General features: G+C 40.9%; 1 long non-coding RNA gene across 2 annotated transcripts in view; it reads right to left on the reverse strand.

The window, feature by feature from the left end:
* LOC123020073 overlaps positions 1-17,504 on the reverse strand; it is a 177,607-nt gene that overhangs the window by 99,023 nt on the left and 61,080 nt on the right. Inside the window, exon 3 of one of the 2 annotated variants that reach the window (XR_006414020.1) lies at positions 1,331-5,975. The exons of the other annotated variant lie outside the window; for it this stretch is intronic. This is a non-coding gene — a long non-coding RNA (uncharacterized LOC123020073). Of the gene's footprint in view, positions 1-1,330; positions 5,976-17,504 lie in introns of those variants that run through there. 2 annotated transcript variants of the gene reach the window in all.

Below are 17,504 nucleotides of genomic sequence, written 5' to 3' on the forward strand. Positions count from 1 at the left end.
AAGACTCCTGTGTCTGGCACCCACAGACAAGTTCCATCAAGGGGCTGAGATACTTAGTTCAATGGGGTCTCACACTCTGCCATAGTTGAGCACATGAAGGGATCAGAATGCCAAGCTCTAGGCCTGAAGGCTGCCCCTTTAACTTGCTGTCATAGTTAATTTTATGTGTTAGGTTTCTTAGATGCCTTTTTCAAACATACCAGATTTAAAACAGATAAAAAGAAGTATTCACTAAAATGCTATCACCCCATAAAACATCTAAAATATTAGGGACAAGAATTCAACTGGTACATTAAAGAGCTCGCCATATACAGTCAAATGTCTGTGTGTTGAGGAGCATGTTAAGCAGGCACTAAAAAGATGATAATGTTGGCACCAGGTGGGCCTTACCGAGGGAGCGCAGTCTACAGTCAGTCAACCACTGAGAAGGCTGTCTCCATTTATACCATCCTCTGAGCCTCACTAATTGGACTGTACAGGTAGGTTCAGACTAGGAGAGGCTTTCTCTCAGATGTTGTGGTTCCAAACTCTACTTACCAACAGGGCGTGTAGCCTGAGAGCTGCAGGCAAGATCAGGAAGCACAAAAGGGCTCCACTGAGATTGTCCCCATGTGGCAAAGTGTCATTTGCTCCCTGGGCTCCCAAAGATCGACTGCCCTTGTCTGCAGAAGCTCCAGCTTCAGTGAATTATGCCTGCCTTCCCTTTCTGTTTCAGAAAACTTGCTGGATCCGTATCCCTGTGAGCCACTTGTAGGCTCTGATTTACTAGGACAGGACAATGGCAAGGTATGATTTCTCCTGTCTCCACCATCTCATAGTCATGCAGCTAAAAAAAGACACAGGGCCATCACTGATGTCTGGTCCTTTGGACAGGCAAACATCAGCACAAGTAGCACAACTGAATAATGGAAAACGGTGTTTCCTGAATGCCAAAATATTCACCAGCTTCTCCCTCACCTCACTTGTGGCTGTGCAAGTGCTATTCCATGGTCCCAGCGTTTTCAAAGCAGGTCTTCTTTCCTCTTGATAACACCATATAGGCAAGCAGATTTGGAAGAAATGGCACATCAATTCAGCATGAGAACAATGGTATCAGAACTATCGGATCCTGTCATGCTGTATGGTGACAATCACAAATCTAATTCAGGTTATTTGATGCAGTAAGAGGTTTTGGGATAAGCTCGAGTTTTTCACTGAACTGCCATGATCTGAAATGTTCTACAAAAACACCTCCTGCTGAAGCAATTAACTAACACAGGAGTCTTCATCATCCCATTCTAGAGACCTGCTTGACCATCTTTACAGCGTTCAAAGAGGATGTGCTTAGAAAGCTGAATAACAGTTTGTTTATTTGTTCATTCATTCATTCAGATTTCTGCTCAATTCATCAGCATGTGAAAACCCACAATAAGAATATCTAAATAAACCTTGAAAACATATATTTTTGAAAACATACATATATGTATGTATGTATATGTTGAAATATGTTGAACACACACACACACACACACACACACACGTATGGAATAGAAAAGATTGCCCTTTCAGAATGTCAACCACTTGTCTTAATGCAACTATTCATGAGTTTAACAGTGAACTCATGAATAATTACATTAAAACAAGTGTTGTGATTAATTTATTCTATGAGCTGCTGGACTAGAGATTTTACAAGAAGCCACACTGAAAACACACACACACAATTTGCTTAAACGAGCTTCTCAGTGCTCTGCTTTTGTTTACTCCAGGCTTTTGCCAAAATGTTTCCGGTTTTATGTTTGGATCTCAAGGCAGTCCAGCCATTTTCAGGAGAATAGATGCCGGTGCTGCGTGCTAATTAGGAGACTAACGAATGCAGGTCACCAAAACAAAGGCAAAGCTTTTCCGGAAGGAGACAAACTTGTGATTTGTGAAAGAAAAGCCAGGAAGTTTTAAAAGTGAAACAGAGGAGAATGAAACCCATCTAGCCTCTGAAAGCCCATGAAACAAAGTACTTTTCAGTATGCTCATCAGAAGGAACATTTCGTTAACTCTTTCTTCATTACTTGGTGGCCTTGATAATGAGCTATTAGAGGCAATAATCAGGAAAACCCAGTCATGCTCTAGGGCAAGTGATGCTAAATAGGATTTGCTCCATGTGCATGCACCTACATGCACATGGCAGATGATCTGAAAGCTTCCCAGAGCAAAGAATGCACTCAAAGCTCCTTGAAGATCAGAACATGGTGGTTGCTTCCACAGAACCTGGGAGAAGAGCCATGAAAAAGTCCTCAGACCAGAGAAAATTTCAACTGCGAGTAGCTTTTCCAGCTTGAGCAGCAAGTTAGCCACACTCTTTTGAGTCGGAGAACACAAGGGAAGTCCCCCGTCACCAGAGTTTTTATTAAGGATGGTACCTTTTCCCCATGTTGCATTACTATTTAGGCACCAAAGTATAAAATCAAAAGTGGTGGGGAGAAGGATGCATTGCTGCACTTGGGAACTTAGAGCAGTTGTATTTTTAAGCCTACCTGCACAGAGACAGCCTGGCTATACTTGTCCATACCCAGGTAACTGTACATCTCCCACCTGGATTATTGCAATGCTTCAGATGTGGGACTACCTTTGAGGATGGCCTGGCAACTTTAGTTAGTACAGAATTCAGTAGTGTTTACCAGGGTTGGCCATTTTGAACATATTACTCCAGTGCCATGTAAATGGCATTGGTTGCCAGTTTCTGGGCCCAATTCATGTCTAAAGCCCTAACTGGCTTCGAACCACTCATCTTGAAAGGATACCTTTCCCCATATGTTCCTGCCCAATCGGTAAGATCACCTTTATCCATTTATTTATTTTTACTTTTATAAGCCACCCCCTGCTCCTAATGGAGTCTCTGGGTGGCTTACAATATTTAAAAATAACATACTCATTACAACAATAGAAATGATTCAATACAATAAAAACATTAAATAGTTACTCATAGTATCTCAACAACAATAAATAGGTCATTATGATAAAGTACTAAGACCATGGGGGAGAACCTAAATGGACAATTAATATAAACATTAAACTAGTTGTTAAATTTTTAATGATTAAAATACCTAGAAAAGAGAAACGTTTTTGCCTGGTGCCAGAAAGAGAGTAATGTTGGCACCAGGCAAATTTCTCTACAGATCTCATTCCGTAAGTGGGGTGCAGCCACCTAGAAGCTCTTCTTTTTGCCAGTCCTATAACCATTTTGAGGGATGCCTCCTCTAGAAGGACCTCCTGCGCAGATCTTAGTGGTCAGGCAGGTCTATGCAGGAGAAGGCAGTCCTTTAAGTAGCCAGGTCCTAAGCCGTTTAGAGCCTTTAGGGGCTGTTCCCTGAGCGTTGCTGTCAACAATGGTGTGACGGGCAGCTACCAGAGAAGACTTCCCTGGTGTGGCTTCCAGACTGCAGAATGTCCTTCCCAGGTAGATCTGCCTGGTATCTTCCCTGTATACATTAGACTCCAGGTTCAGGCCTTTTTCTTTTAGCAGGCATGTAATAATTTATCTATTGCTTTGATTGTTAACTATACCACGGTCTCTCTAATATTTTAAAGGTTTGATATTGTAATGTTTTGGCATTTTATTGTTGTGTTCCTTCTTTTTGTTATTATTGCACTTAACAAATTTTCTTGTTATTATGGTAAACTACCCCAAGGGTATCTGCCAGTTGGGTGGTATATATATTCAATAGATTGATCAATCACATTTTCAAATGAATGACTGGTGGTATTCAAGTAGGGTCTCCAGCCAGAAATCTGTTTCAGCCCTGATTATTTAACTGGAAACAGGCGATCTGGACTCTTTCAATGGTCTTCCTCTGGACTTCTTGCTATAAGGCATGGGATTGCCGTATGTTATCATTAATGTATACTGCAGCACTGTAACTGTCAGTGACTCAATAAGGGCAGTAGTCCAGACAGGACTCTGCCATAGATGTCCAGGGCCCCAGTAAAGAGAATAAGCAGGAGGGCTTGCAAATGCAGCAGGGCTAGCTTCCCATCTTCTGAGGTAAGCACATGACAATCTAAAGCAGAAGTGCTGAATCGCCAGCCCATGGGTCAAGTCAGGCCTGCCTGGCATGCCAACCTGTTCCTGCTCCTCCAGGTTCCTCAGATGGTGACACCCCCTTTGTTTTGACTCTACCCACCCTTAGAATGTGGGCCCCATGAACTTCTCTGCAATTGAATTTGGGCCCTAGGCTTACTGAGGGACAGCACCCCTTATCTAGAGACCCTTCATTGAAATATTAAGTCTGGAGTATATAATTTCTTGAATGCACAAGGCAAGTCTGTCATCAGTGTTTCATAAGATTTTGTTTTGCTTTTGATTCTAACTGGAGGCACTGGGACTAAACCTGTAATCTCATTTTTGCAAAGCATGTGGTCTTCCACTGAATCATGGACATTTTATAAGCTTGTGTGTTGGAAGCTGGAGTTTTGAAAGTTGGAGGTGGTATGAAGAAACGCCCCTTATCCCAACACACAATAATAACATGCAACAGAAGACAGCTGACACAGAAGGGTAGAAAAATAGCCTTGTTATGGTGGTACCAGAGGGATGGAATTAAAATATCTCTGATGTAATGGTCACTCTGTGTGCACCATCCCAAAGTTTCAGAACCTCATCGCTGTGATGCAGGGCCATTGTATTTGACTTTCAGGAAAGCTGTAGCCAGACATATTATTGAGGAAGTGGAAGTTGTGGTGTTGTATCTTGGCTATATATTTCTAACTATATTCCCTGTGCTAAAAGATGTTATTATGCCTTAAAAGGAAGCCTGAAACAAGCTGGAACACTCCTGATGTTTAGGACTTCAATTCCAACCATAGCCAGCAAAGTTAATGGTAAAGAATGCTGGGATTTGTAGTCTAAAACAACTGGAAGGCATTAGGTGATGAATCCTGCTGAAGGCATCAGAGCAGTCTAAAAATCTAAAGAAATAGCTAATGCCTTCAACAAGATTCATAAAACTGTCAAAGGATTTCCACCTAACTAGTTTGAATTAGAAAATCTTTCAGTAGCTGGCCATGTACCAGAAGAACTTCAAAGCTGGTGGCAGGTTTCAACATGCCAAGTGTTTTTAATGATACCTAAAACATCAATGGTCAAGTTGCATCAAACAAGTTGGACAGCATGAGGTTCAATGGCATTTGTGGTTTTGTGAATGAACCACAGAAATATATGTTGTAAAATGAAGCATGAGATAAAGTAGAAATGCTTTCAGTCATCAAAAGTTTCCTAATATGTGTGCCTTTGCTTTAAACAAAGTTGTTAGCTAAACAAGCCGGAATGCAAAATCAGAAGGGTTTTTGAAGGATCATACAGCAAAATCCACTTGAAATTCAATTGTCTGATGGTGTATGATGCATCAGATATTCTTACCTTTCTACGATTTCTGAAAGATTTGGGCAATTTGTAAAATGTGAACTTTACATCATATGTGAAGTGCTCTTTAGGATATAACTGCATAGTGGTTTTATATACAGGAAGGTTCACATCTGTAGAATACTCAACAGTAGAAAAGACCCATTGAGGAGTTCAGTCAGTAGATACACATGGAATGCCATTGCAATTTTAAGTTTCATCCATCACCCTACAAAACAGGAGTTAAGTGAATATTTGTGTTCAATCCCTCTTGGTTAGAGTTGCAGTTCCTTGAAAGGTGAGGTACTCCATTTGGGGGATCTTCCTACACCATCTCAGTGGAGATACAAGTGGCATCAAACAGCACACCAGGGCACCTCAGCAGAACACATCCAGAGAGAGATGGATTTCTCAGCTTCCTTTTTCCCGTTCTTCTTTTTAAATCTCAAGTTCCATGTCTTCCAAACAGGAAGAACTTTACAAATTTTGCTAAAACCTTACCTTAAAAAATGAACTGAAACACAATTCTCACCCATCTGCACCAGCTAAATTCCAAAGGTACAGCTGTTCTCAGCAAGAAGAGGATGATGTTGTACTTGTCTACCTTGTAGGCAAGAAAGAAGAAAAGGAAGTGGCAACACTGATTCAGTATCTCAGTATTTGTTGAATACACAGAATGCAAAGCACTTCATGCCTTTGGCCTGAATGGAAAATCTGTCAGATTTCTCTAACATCCGAAAGCCTTAAATCTTAACTGTTTTTTGTCTTGGGTATGGAGAACTTTATAAATGTCTTATCAAACCCAGAATGACCTGAAATTCTCACTCATGCCTAAGGTCACCATGAAAATTCTCACCATCTCTAAGGCCACCATTTCTAAGCAATCAAGCCCACCCTGCTTTTAAAAGTGAATGCCGGGCAGACTCTGGACTTGGGTGTTGCTTTTAATTAACTCCCACTGCCTGGAATTGACATACATCGGTCATCATGGGAAATTATATGGTGATTTCCAGCTATCTGGTCAATGGCCCACTGCTCCTTGCATTGCCGGAAAAACCCCTGCATGATCTGCTTGCTTGCTTCTTGCTTAATGTTCATCTTTATGTCATTTCTCTAACTGCTATGTGTTAGCAGAAGTGCTTTGCACAATTTACAAAACAAAAAAACATAAAATATGGAAGCACAAGAAATTTTAATAATATAATAAAGCCAGTAAAAACCCAGCATCAGGGCAAAGACTGAAAAACACACTTATACCATTTTTAAAACTGAAGGGTTTTGTGCCTTATCCACATAGGAAAGTACAGTGTGCTGAAGTTGGCTCAAACCTAGAGCCAACTTTCTTGCCGCATAAAGTGACTTCTTTATAAGGACAACTCACTCACTGGGAACAAGTTAACTGGACAGTTTCCAGAAATAAACCCAAGTTAAGCAAACCTGGGTTAATGCAAGCCACTGAAAAACTGAACCACTAGGACTGAAAGTAGAAAGCATCCTACACTAGCCTCTTTTGATTTATCATTTTCCAATTGGAGCAGAAAGAGACTGATGCCACTCACTGTACCTTCCAAAGTTCTCTGCAGGAATACCTCTCTTTCAAAAATATTTTGTCCTCAACATGACTTATCATTATAAGCCTTCTGTTCATTTGTTTATTAAAGTTGATCCAGAATGCTTTATCAAAGAAGCATCCATTTTTTTAACCTTGCAACTGTGCAGAATATTGAACTTTGGAAGGTTTCCAGCCTCTTCCAAATTATGTTTTCAGTGGTAATGCATCCATTGAGAGCTTCTTGAAAAGCTAGGATTAGGAAGTTTTAAAGGATCATTTCTTGATAGCCTACCATTGACCTGACCTTGTGCAGAGCATTGATTAGGACTTCTTCACTTAAAAGGGGGGCATCTAATTAGTTACAAATAGTTCATTAAGTCTTGCACTTCAATACCAAAATTTCTCATAAGGCACCTTCCCCCATCAAAAAGAAAAATAAAGCACCTCTTCTATGTCAAAAATTATTCTTCTGAACTTTACAGGAGATCTACAGAAATAAGCCTTTAGAAAGTAACATTATATTGATCCTATTGCAACTTAATTCCACCCCCTGAGGATGACTCTTATGGAGGAGGGTGGGGGGGGAAGTGAATATAAATTGCATTTAGCATTCATGATATCAGAATTTGACTATGCCCCAGAGAAAGAATGTCAATAACCTTAGGGTAGGGATCAGGATCTGGAGATCTCTTTAGCCAAGTTTGATCTCCCCACTCATTCCTCGTCCCAGGTAGCAACAAGAGTTAAAGCATGGTCTGGAGGCAATCTATCCATAGCTGGTATGCAAATCTGCATTCCAGGACCCACTTTTGATGCCCTGAACCTCCCCATGAGACACTTTTCCTATTGACATTGTGCCATTGAATTTGGTGATGGCACCAACAAAACATTGGCCTGTCTGCCTCCATCACTGAACAAAAAACTGCTCCAGAGAAGTTCAATGGCCCAGTTTGGTTTCTTTTCAAAAACAAACCAGTGATAAAGATGATGATGATGATGCCACACATTTAAGTTGTGTGATGATGTGTGTAGGGGCACTGAGGGCCACATGCAGTCCATGGGCCATGTGTTACTCACCTGTGAACTATAGCAAGAGAACTTACTGCTAGGCCAGTTCAGTAGGTGGATGTTGAGCTACACCATCACTTCTCACAATCTCACCCCCATAGCAAATTGTTCTCTCACCAGAAAATGAGCTGCTCCAGGTACTTCTGAGGAGCTTTATTTATGTACTACTTACACAGTCTTTCTAATGTGCGTATTATATTATTTTCCTCATTCTTTTTCACTAAGAGGATTAACTTCTTTGAAGTCATCTGAGGATGGCTAGAATTCTCCAATGGTGTATAGTCTACAGAGGAGGTATTCCTCTCAATGGTAAGGGAAGCCCTACTATGATAATGGACATGTGATCAACTGTTTGGGAGTAGTCCATACATCATCCTAGTTAGATTCAAGGTGGGAGTAAGGCCTTTGGGAAGTGGCCATGTTTAGGAACAGCTAATGGGACTCAAAGCTGCTCCCTCTGCACATCAATTGTATGTATGCAGAAAGTCCCAATTGGCCTTAAGTTATCCCAATTGGAAAAAAGGCATTGCAGTCATTTGGGGTCTCTATTGATCATGTCTAGTGGCAGATTTTATTTTCCTGGGCTCCAAGATCACCGCAGATGGGGACTGCAGCCAAGAAATTAAAAGACACTTGCTCCTAGGGAGGAAAGCTATGGCAACTCTAGACAGCATACTAAAAAGCAGAGACATCACCCTGCCAACAAAAGTGCGTATAGTTAAGGCTATGGTTTTCCCAATTGCAACGTATGGCTGTGAAAGCTGGACCATAAGGAAGGCTGAGCGCCAAAGGATTGAGGCCTTCAAATTGTGGTGCTGGAGGAGACTCCTGCGAGTCCCTTGGATCACAAGGTGATCAAACTGGTCAGTCCTAGAGGAGATCAACCCTGACTGTTCTTTAGAAGGCCAGATGCTGAAGATGAAACTCAAATACTTTGGCCACCTAATGAGAAGGAAGGACTCCCTGGAGAAGAGTCTAATGCTGGGAACAGTTGATGGCAAAAGAAGACGGGGTCGGCAGAGGATGAGGTGGCTAGATGGAGTCACTGAAGCAGTTGGTGTGAGCTTAAGTGGACTCCTGGGGGTGGTGGAGGACAGGAAGGCCTGGAGGAATGTTGTCCATGGGGTCGCGATGGGTCAGACACGACCTCACGACTAACAACAACAATTAATCATGTCTGTGACCATCCATAGCTAGAGTGCACTTTGGGCTGCCCAGATGGACACGCAACATGCTGTGTTCTACATTTTCTAAAGCTACTTTTCTATTAATAATTCCACAGAATTAGTCTCTGGAGTACACTGCTCGTATATTACGCCCAACATCCATGACTTCTTATTTTCTCACACAATCACCTGGAAGCATCACCATACCTAATGCCAATTCTGCAAAACTATAAGAGGAATAAAAACTACTAGTCTAATGAAGTGCTAAGGTTCCTTTCATGACCAATTATCTGGGGCAAAAGTGTGAAGGCCTGAAAGTTACCACTTTCATTTGTTCTGTTTTTAAAAACAAGTATTTATGCCACATGGTATGAAGATAGGTGTGAAACAAGTGTAGGTATCATTTCCAGATGTCTCTCCATGACCACAAGACATAGAAACTTTCTATTATGTACACAGAACCTCTTCATAGGAGGAGCATCTTAGGAGAAAATGAATGCCACACAGCTAGCAGAGTGCCAGAATTCATGATGTAATTGCAGCTATGTAGTAACTAGTGTCACTGCTAACAACATAAGTGGCTATAAAAATATCAGTTGCTAATAGGGCTATAGCTGACTCCATTTCATTAGCCTTTTTGAATTTCACGTAAGTGGCCTCTTGTTCATCTGGTTCATCTCATACATCTTAAAAAACCAGCTTGTTGTTATAAAAGTCCAGAATTTCCTATTGGGCACAAAGCAGCTCATAAGATGAAAACTGGCTCCATCCATCACACCTGTGTAGTGAAAACACTTAGATGGTGGAAAACGCAAAACACTAATTGAAAATGAGCACCTCAGTATGGAACATGGTTACTAGAGACAGTTGCTCAACAAATGCGCCAGAAAAACTATCTGGAAACATTTCCGCTTGTGTGTACACGACACACGAGCTAGTGTTTCTGGGTGTTTGTTTTGCCTTGCTAGAGTAGAAGAATGCCTAATGTGACAAGTTTGACGGGTGAGAAATAGGAACCCAAACACAATGCCAAAGTGCCTTCCAGAAGTGAATGCAATGATGTGACCAACATCTGTCACGTGTGGTTATTTCTGTCCCTGAGGGAGATGAGAGCACGAACACAGGGGTTGTTTAATATTAAGTTGCACTTGTCATGAACTCTTTCTTGCTCGTAACAAAGGCAATCTGCAAAGTGATGTCTTTGGGCTTCTATGCATGCAGCAGATGCCCATCTAGAAGCTGTTTTCAGCTCCTCCCTGTGGCAGCCACCTCTGAGAAGCAAGCTCAGGACCCCACCACCAGTCTGCCTAGCAGAGATAGAGGTTTCCAGTGACATGGGGGCAACCTGTCTTATGCACTGGGTGAGCTGATGAATGTGTCATATAGTACCTCAGAAAATAGTTTAGAATAGCCTCTGTTTGGCCTATGTTTTGTGCACCTTCAGAAAATGATGGGTTTTTGGATATTGGCTTGGATATTAGACAATTTGTGGAGTCAGCCTCAGGAGAACTCTGTGTTCCACCCATATGGATTACATGCTGAAGCAGAGTTATGTGCTTGCTGCATTCAGTGCCAAGTCCAGAAAGAGCACAGGAAAAGTAGTATTGTGCACAGGATAAAGATTTAGACATTTCTGGCCTTCATTCTTGCAAAGATTTCCCAGAAAGCATAAAAAGCAGGATTGCAAGCAAAATCCAGATGATCCTTTGCAGCATGGTATATTCCATGAGCATTTGATCCAATGTGCAATATAATAATTCAAAATGCCTTTAATAAGCATGCAATACAACTTAATAGGAGGCATGGGTCAGTACTTTCAACAGTACTGCATCTGGTGTATGTATCATTGTCCAGTTTGATGGTTTCTCCTAGATGCAAGAGATGCTACCACTGATGAAAATTCTTTCTTAAGTACCGTTAGCAACGGTCTGCCTTTATTGTTATCTTTGTTTATATTCATAAAGCAAAGAATAAAGTATGACTGAATGGATCATATATCTTAAGCAGTGTTTCCTACTTAGTTCATAATCTATGCCTGTAGATCAATAGACCATCTCAGTTCCAAGTTTCAGGTATCCAAATCATCTCAGCCTTCCATGGCTCCATGGTTATGGAAAAAGTTATGTATCAATACTGGAAGTGCATCTGGCAGGTTCAGCTATGTGTGATGACTTTAGCATGTATCAAACGGTGTTGCTAAGCATGGGTAGCCTGTGAAGCTGATTATTTCAAAATTAATAGGAACCAGCCCTGAAAGCAGATCACAGAGCTGAGACCTGGCTAAAACCAGACCCCTTAACACAATGGAGTGGTTCACTTCACGTGGAAAACTCATTTGCTGGGTCTAGGCTAGATTTGATGCACTCTGGATTTCTTCACCATGTGCTGCTCCCTGACATATAATTTCCCCAGCTTTATCACTGAAATTAAGCCACTATAGAGTAGCCCTCTAAATTGCTGTGATATCCATGAACTTGCATCAAACGCATCTGCCACATGGCCTGCAGATATTCAACATAGGAAGCCAGTCAGGGAAAAAAAAAGAGATTGCAACCCTGATTCAGCACCACAAATGGTTAAATCCAGAGGGATTCCCTTCCTGATTTTCAAGAGCAAAGGACTCAGAACTCTGAGACTGGATGAACTAATCTGTCTGCTTCAGTTTCACCCACATTCATTTTTCTGTTTTAATCTGCTGTTTTTTTTTTGTTTTTTGTGGGTTTTTTTGTTTTCTTGTTTTCTTGTTTTTTTGTGTTTTGTTTTTTTTGTCTTGAATGAAGAGCATTTTGTGAATGTTGATAAATTCATATGAAAATCAAACCAAAACAAAATTCTCAAGCAACCCTAGCAAGAGCCCTTTAATTTATTTACCACAATTTTATCCTCACCAATAACAGACATTTATAGTTAGCTAATGGTGGGTTGCATAGGGGTTGTGACAACCTTCTGAGGTAAGGGAGGCAAAAGAGAGAGCCTTGTAGTCCCTGGAAAATGCACCTAAAATTAATGTTCTTGCCAGAAGGAACAACTGGTCTGAGTCCCAATGTCCTATCCAGGTAGGATTACTGAATATCTCCTGATCCAGAGGTTTCCTCCAAGTACAAACCACCACTGGGCATGGAATCCACCCTGATTCTAACAGACAGCCTGACACAGCCCCATTTTTTGCATCCACATGTGTTTCTCCATGAAAATCAGTGGGCAAGGAACTCCATATACCATAGAAGCATATACACTCTCTGGAAGAGACTGCGCATGGATCCCAGATTGTTGCCCATGCATGGGTTCAGAATGAATCCCATTGACCCGCATTGAGCTCACATTCAAGTAAGCACAGATCTTATTGGTGCAAGCATGACTGCTCAGTCATAGTATTTCCCAATGGGAGGGTGTTTCCAGTTACGTTTGAAAATTGTAGCTCTGAAGATTGCTTTTTGAACGATAGAGGTGTTGATGAGGTGTTACAGGTTCTGCACTTGATCTATCCAGATGAGTCATATTCCAAGATAGCAGTGCCTTTAGCATTCAAATCACCACTTTGGGGTTGATATAAAATGTAAAATAAATGCAGAATATGAAAAAGCAAGGCCTCCGTTGATGAGCCATGCTTTTATTGCTCCCTAGGTCAGTATTATTATTATTATTATTTTGTCCAAACCATAAACACTTTTCTTCTCCTCCGATAGAATATGACTTTCAATTTCGTTTGTGGCACTTCTTTCAAAGAGAAAAATCATCACCTTCAGTCCAAATTCGCATGAGAGTAATATGACTATCCATCATGTTGTCTTGGAGCAAGCTAGTAAGATTTCAGTGCTAAGGACAGAGATAAAAGAAATTCAATTAAGTAATTGTAAAGTGAAAGCAATCAAGATGAAATGTGCTCTCAATTGCTGAGTTCGCCAATTCTGACTCTATATATATATATATATATATATAATCTTAAACCCAGAAAAGCCACCCAATCACTTTACCACAATTTATTATAGTTTAATGTCTTTAAACCCAAGAATTCAGGATTTGATTTTCTTTCAGTGCTTTTTTTCCTTTCTTTTTTTTTAAAGTAACATCATCATTTCTACTCAATGGCTCTAGAGATAGTTAATTTAACATTCATGATGTTCATGTACTTAACAGGCTTTGTGATTTAATTAGAATCACAAAGGTTTGAAAAATCCTGCAGTGCTAAGCAAAATAGCTCCTTCCTTGCTTTCCTTGAAAAACAAAAACAAAACAAAACCCTCTCAATTTTGTTGAGCTCATGGAGAATGACATGGAAGCCAACTAACAATAAAATAAAATTAAATTAAATTAAATAGCAGTGTTTCCCAGTTTTGGAATTTGTCCAAAACCTTTACATTTTGAAGTATATCCAGATGAAAATGCATGTTGGAAAGACTATTCTTAGCTATTGCTAACAGGTATCTGGCTGCAAAGTGCACAAATACATTACAATCTCTTTGATCTGAGTGGCTCGTGAAGTACCCACAATACCCAGATAACTGGACTCTCATAAAAATAGGAATCCTATTTTATGTAGGATAAAACTAATCAGGGTTGATACAATCAGACAAATTCATATCATTCTGCATTTTGCCGCTATATTTATTTGGCAAAATAGTCATCCCCAGTGGGTGACCTTTAAGACTTAGGAAACCAGGGTTTAAAGAGGTCACCCTGATCTGATGGTCTCCAGACTATGTGAACTATAAGGTAGCTCCCATCACCATTTCCCGTTGACCATGCTGGCTGCGGCTGATGGGGGTTGTAGAAGGACACCACATTGTGAGAACACCAGTTTAAAGGCTAGGAACAAGCAAAAGAACATTCAAGTTACGCAAGAGCTAATGAAATCAATAGGACATGATGCAACACTCTTTCTTTTTGATAACTGTCTATAGATTACACTCTGGGTCAAGCTGGGGTGTAGGTATGGGCACCAGCTGCAATTCTCCTGAAGTCATAATCCTCTCCGGGGGTCATAATTTGGCCCCTGGAATTTCCAAAATGTTGGCGTCCCTTTCCTCTTGCTGCACTCCCAATTGTTTGATGATTTCCTGGCTTTTGTGTGGTTTTTGCCATTCTGAATGGTTGAAATACCTTTCCTAAGGCTTAGTTATTGGCTTTAAGCTAAAATATGCTGCTGGTTTTGGTGCATTTAGTTCTCAGCACTGATTTACTGCATGTAGAAATGTGTGGTATCTCCCATTCCATTGACATTTGTGTACAAGCCCAACCTCCATATGCAATCCATAACACAACACTCCATGCAGTTATCATAACAGTAACTTCTCAACAGTTGTGCATAGAAGTGGAATAAAGGTAATTATTTCCATGTGTCAGAAAAATGGATCTCTTCTGAGAAAGTTTTTAAGAAAGAACAGCCTTGAGCTGATGTTTGTACAAGATTGCAGGTGTTATTTCTTAACGAATGGGAAAATATTTCCTTTGGTAAAATGTTTAGGAGCTTAACCGGGATTTTCCAATATTGCCAAAGGTTTCTGAGAAACTGAAAGTATTGACTTATCCTCCTTTGATGAAAAATAACACTGTTTCTACTTCCATTCTCTCCAAGTCCTCTGACATAACTTTGTCAAAAATGACAGATCCACCTGTGTACTCTTTTAGGCTATGTTTATAGTTAAAATTGGGGTGGACATGGCATGCTCACGCATGCACACACAGGCACACACACTTACTGGAAATGGTGAGCATTAGTTTTAACATCTTTTGCATTTGGGGTCTCCATTGTGCTTCTGAGACTTCTTGGTAACTGATGCTTGAAATGTAAGTGCTCTGTAAGCAGTCAAATAAGTTGTGTGTTAGTGAAGGTCTGTTCTCCAATTCTCATGCGCCTTCATTTGGATGGATTGTGCTTTACATACATTCAGTGAACAGGCCCATTTCCATGCGTTTTGGGGGCCCTTGTCATCCTTCTCTTCTCCCACCCTGCTACCCCCATCTTCCTCCTCTCCTAACTCTTGGCTCTTCTCCTCTTTCTCCTCTACTCTTCCCTCCACTTTTCCACCAACCACAGCCATCCTTCCTCCTCCTCCAGCTTTCTCCTCAATGCCTTTGCTCAAGTGGCCCTTCTGCCTAGCAACCAGAGCATTCAACAGCAGCACATGCAATCTTCAAGGCTGTTTTACCCAGAATGCCTCACGCTCAATTTGAGGAAGAACCCCTTGAAGTGAGAGCCTTGGTCTGGGTTTGCTCTCTCAAGAGCTGTGCCAACTGCCATTCTGCTGCAGGATTTTCAGGGCTTCCCAGAGAAGTGAGGAAAAGAAGTCAGGGCTCTTTTCCTGAAAGAGCCCTGACTCTTTCAGGAAAAGAGCTCTGAATATCCCCCTGAAAACATGATTTTCAGGGGGATATTCGGCCATCCCAGAACTGATGTCTCAGTTTGCAACCTAGTTCACTACCTAGTTCACTTACAAATAGTAATGAGAGAAGTCATCAGAACAATGGTCTATTTATTCCAGTACCATAATTTCTGACATTCCTCTGGAATTTATTTGGGCACAGCTGAGTGGGGGTAGAGGGGGGACCCAGCAATTTTCCCAGCTCAAGGATTTGATCAAGGTGAAACAAGTCCTGCAATATTCAGTTCTGAGACACCTGAATTTCCGGTATGAGAAGAATATAGATTCTTTAGTTCTTTAGAGGTAGCTGAGGGAGCTAGAGTTGGAGGAGCAAAGGTGACCAGTAGGTGAAAAAAAGCCATAGAGAAGTCTGAAGATGAGGATGATGAGTTTATGTTGGACTCCAGAAGGGATAGGAAGTGACTGTAAGCATGTGAAGACAAGAGAGGTAAATGATTTGTGCTTTGATGTTTCACTGATGTGGATAGAAGGGCATGCACACATTATACTTAATGAACATAGAAAGGAGAAAGGGAACATCTCTGGTGGAATTACTCTGACACACCACACATGTTTAATGTACTAAATAAACTTTCCATATCTACAGAATGTATGTGACTGGGCTTTGTACACACAACCAGGAGTCCTCACTAATTAACTTGATTACAGTCTAGCAGTTAGGATAACAACTTTTGAGATCCAGATACTAGTCCCCTGTCAGTCATGGAGCTGACTTGGTGACTTTGGACCAGTCACTGATTCTGCGGCTAACTTGCCTCACAGAGTTGTTGTGAGCATAAAAGGGAAAAGGGGTGGGGGACATGTAAGCCACCTTTGATTCTTTGCAAAAGGAACATAGTTGGGATGTAAATGTAATAATAATATTTCACCTTCTTCATGATCCTCTGCCCCACTTTATCCTCACAACAACCCTGTGAGTTAGATTAAGCTAAGAGTCACCGAGTGGCCCAAACTCACCCGGTGAACTTTATGGCTGAGCAGGTCTTGAACCAAATCCCCTGAGACCCACCAGTGAGCCTGAGAACATGCATTTACTCCAAGCTTTGATCCAACAAAAGATGTCCTCCAAGGCAGGTCAACTATGCAGTAATTATTGTTTGGAAGTTTTAGGATAGTTTTCCTAGTGCCCAGTGAGCAATATGGCAACAGCCGCATCTACAAAACTTCCATCTACTATTTAGTCAGCACCAGCTATGCATTTCTGAGAAAAACCCTTTGATCTCTGTTAGACAAATAAAGTTGCAAATATACTGGGATTTTGAAATAAAACCCTGACATTCCAATCATTTTTTCATAGATGTGCTGTTCCCATGTGCTAGATCCCATGTTCCTGAATGCTTTTTACCCCTACTATTTGTATATGCTTGGGTGCCAAGCCTTCCAGAAGCTAATCTCTCTTTTTGGACTCTCTTTAAAATGAAAAACAGCCAGATCATACCCAGAAACCACACACCATACAGATAAATAGCCAGACAGGCAAAAGCTACTATAACTTTTTCAAATAAAGTTGCAGCAAAGCTAAAAATTCCCCCCACTAATAATAACAACGTGATCTTGTTTTTTATTTCCTTGAGGATCATGCTGATAAATGTACACCTTTTGACGAGGCTTAAACTCCTGCTGGAAAAAAACACACACGAAATAAATCTTTTGGTTGAACCTGAACTGACATCTTTGACTGTTTATGCTGTCTTTCCAGAATTTAAATTACACAATGGGACTTGATTCCAAGGCAGGTCAACTATGCAATAATTATTGTTTGGAAGTTTTGGGATGGTTATAATGCTGTGGAGTGATGTTGGGGAAACAAGGTAACTTCAAAGGCCACAGACAGAAGCACAAAATCACAGGCACTAACTGACAGACACATTCTCAACAGAGACATACGTGTGTTGGGCAAGACGTTGCACCTCTTTCTCCCCAATCTTCACTGAGCCACAGGCTTTGGGCTAACTGTTTGAGAT

The sequence above is a fragment of the Varanus komodoensis genome, unplaced genomic scaffold (assembly GCF_004798865.1).
Source record: "Varanus komodoensis strain SLA01 unplaced genomic scaffold, ASM479886v1 scaffold13_3, whole genome shotgun sequence".
Classification (NCBI taxonomy): domain Eukaryota; kingdom Metazoa; phylum Chordata; class Lepidosauria; order Squamata; family Varanidae; genus Varanus; species Varanus komodoensis.